The sequence below is a fragment of the Squalius cephalus genome, assembly GCF_949319135.1.
Source record: "Squalius cephalus genome assembly, chromosome: 16".
In the NCBI taxonomy this organism is placed as follows: domain Eukaryota; kingdom Metazoa; phylum Chordata; class Actinopteri; order Cypriniformes; family Leuciscidae; genus Squalius; species Squalius cephalus.
Window position 1 is genome coordinate 31,276,375 of NC_137137.1, and position 3,182 is coordinate 31,279,556.

General features: G+C 29.4%; 1 long non-coding RNA gene across 1 annotated transcript; it reads right to left on the reverse strand.

Annotated features, from left to right (window-relative positions):
- Window positions 1-230: 230 nt before the first annotated feature.
- Window positions 231-2,392, reverse strand: LOC307173769. The gene is made up of 2 exons (XR_013823906.1): window positions 2,362-2,392; window positions 231-316 (listed from the first exon to the last, which is right to left on the reverse strand). It is a non-coding gene; the product is annotated as an uncharacterized lncRNA (long non-coding RNA).
- Between the last annotated feature and the right edge of the window lie 790 nt (window positions 2,393-3,182).

The window sequence follows — 3,182 nt, forward strand, 5'->3', positions numbered from 1 at the left end:
ATAGGTTATGTCACTAGTTACTAAATTTAATATACTTACTGATCACAGCATCTCATGGATTTAGCAGAACAATCACAGTCCACACATTTACTGTTTCTCCAAGTGGATCCAATAGGATGCCAAGTCTTATCTGTTGAGTCCTGGCAAAACGTAACTATCAAGGATAAGAGAATTGTGTCATACTCTTTAGTTATGCATTAAAAGCAAAGGACAGTTTATGTGTGTATGTACCTGGTGTTTTGTGTTCCACGTTGAAGCATGCAGCATTGACCAGAGGAAGGACAGTGCACAGAAACAAACCCAAAACCACAGACCTCTTCACAGTCAACAAACACAAGCAAATAAAGCAATTGATCCAATGTTAAACTTTAATTAGTTTTTCCTGAAGCTGCAGAATTGGGCTGAATTATATTTTACAATAATGTATAATAAAAGCATGTTTGCTTTACAAAAGTAAAGTAATTTAGAGGAATTGTATGGTGAAATTTATCATCGACAGGTATAAAAAAGTATAAAATATCACATGCAACTGACACATTTAATGAATCCTGTAATTAATTGTGAAAAATATCTATTGAAAATCCTAAAATCTATTTATTAACCCTCAAACCCTATTCACATTACAGCCCTTAATTCCGTAAATGTGGACAAATGTGGGCACGGGGGTCTAAGGTGTGATCCAACAATTTTTTTTAAATAAATGTTATATCACTATCTTCGATAAAATAAAAACTATCAATTTATGGTGTTTTTTTTTAATTTTGGGGGTATTTTTGAATTTATTTAAATTAATAATACCATATTTTATATTTAAAATATGCTTATTTTTATGTTATATTTAATATTTCTTTAACTTCAGTAAAAAACATCATTTCATTAAATTCAGATAGCTAAAACTCAAAAAATGTGGTGACTTTGGTGACATCTGGTGTCTGATGTTGGTAAAATTTTTTACAAAAAAGCAATAATATCAATTATTTCAATAGTAAATATGGCTTTAGTACTCAATGGTTGCATATAGGCTGAACTCTATAAAAATGTTATAATAAATGTAATTTTTTGACTTTATCACAAGTTAAAACTGTAATTTAAAATATATATATATATCTGTGTTAGGTGAGACAATACAAAAATGCTAAATATGCTTAGACAAATATGACCAAATATGACAAATAAGTAGTAGATCATTTATTGTTTATTTTAAACAAAAAACATCAAATTTAAAAATATAAAAAAAATGTTTTGGTACAAAACTGGTAAGAATAAATGACTTTGGTGACATCTGGTGTCTTATGTTGGTAAAAAATTAACAAAAAAAAAAAAAAAAAAAAAAAAATATCATTAGCCACTAGATGGCTCTACTAAAGGGCTGCATGTAGGCTCTATAACTCTATAAAACACTGTTCTTATGAATTTAACCACCAAGTTTTTTTACTTTATCACAAGTTAAAATTATATATTTATTATATATTATATATATATATATATATCTTTGTTAGGTGAGACTGTACAAAGATACCAAAATATGCTTAGACAAATATGACCCATCAAATATGATGCTATAAGGAAAATACAAAGTATTTCAAAACATCAAATTTCAATAACTCAAAAAGCTAATTGGTACCCAACAGGTAAGAATAAACAACAATAACTCAAAAAAGTAAGTGTTAAGTAAGAATAAACAGGTAAGAACAAACAATAATCATAGTTATAATGTGTTCATGCACTTGTGCGCATGTGTGTGTTTGTGTGTGCGTGTGCACAGGTGATTTTAGAAAATAAAATAAAAATTCAGTCATTGGCTCATTCAATTCTTTGTTTTTATATGTGTGAGTGACTTTTTATTCAAAAAAAAAAAAAAAGAACGGCTCTGTTATTGGCTCATTGAATGCTTTCTTAGTGTGTGTCTGTGTGTTTGTGTGTGTTTGTGTGTGTGTGTGTGTGTGTGTGTGAGTGTGAGTGTTTGCCACAATGAGACTGTTGTACAGGATCACCCCTTCATTTGTGTGTATGTATGATATGCATTGTGTTGGATCTATTGATTTTTTTTTTGACTCCCCCCAAAAAAATGCTCTGAATTACAGTTTTTCCCATTCATTCCTATAGGAATATATAGGTGCCCATTTTTGTCCACAAACACGAGATTAAGGATTTTTTTTTTTTTCACCCACTTAACATTCTTGAATCGAGTCAATTTTTTTTTTTGTGTGTTCAGGTGGCAAACTTAGGAAAAGTTGCCAAGTCTTGTACCGCTCAGATTAAGGAAAGTATTTTTAAAAAATGAATACAAATTATTTTGCCCACATTTGTCCAAAAAAGGTTTTGACTATAAACATAAGCAATATTATAATGGGAGTTTACCATGTTTCTTCAGACAGCGATCCGATTATATGAGACCAAAATCACTATGCCTGCATGTATTTAAATGAACAGAGGAGGGTGGAGCAATATGTTAATGATTCATTTCACAAATTATTTTGAAAAACTGATACAAATACATATAGGCCTGGTTTCATAGACGGGTTAGATTAAGCCAGGATTAGGCCTTAGTTCAATTATGGTATTTAAATAGCTTTTATAAAAGTGCCATAAAAAAAAAAAAAATCTTGGTGTGCATCTTAAGACAAAACATTGCCACTGACATATTTTAAGATTGTCAGTGCAAGTTGCTTTCAGTTAAAACAACTCAAACATGCATTTTAGTCTGGGACTAGTTTAAGCCTTGTCTGTGAAACCAGGGAATTGTTTCATTACATTATTATTATTATTATTATTATTATTATTATTATTATAAATAAATACTAATTTTTATGCTTTGGTAATAATCATTTTTAATTACAGTAAGATCATGACATGTTCACAAAGATATCTTTCATATTGCAATTGAATTAAGGAAACTTTACACAAATAGCAAATAGCTAATCGCCATGTTTTATTGAAAAGATGTACTCATCATTATTCTCTTGAGTAGAAAAACAGCCTTATCTGCCAAATAAAGTCATGTTTGGACTTTGCAGTTGAAACAAACAACAGCTCAGCAGCATTACAGTGTTCCCAATATACACTACTGTTCAAAAAAATGTTGGGTCAGTAAGTTTTTATTATTATTTTTTATTTATTTATTTTTTCCAATAATACTTATATTCAGCATGGACACAAATTTATCAAAAGTGACAGTAAAC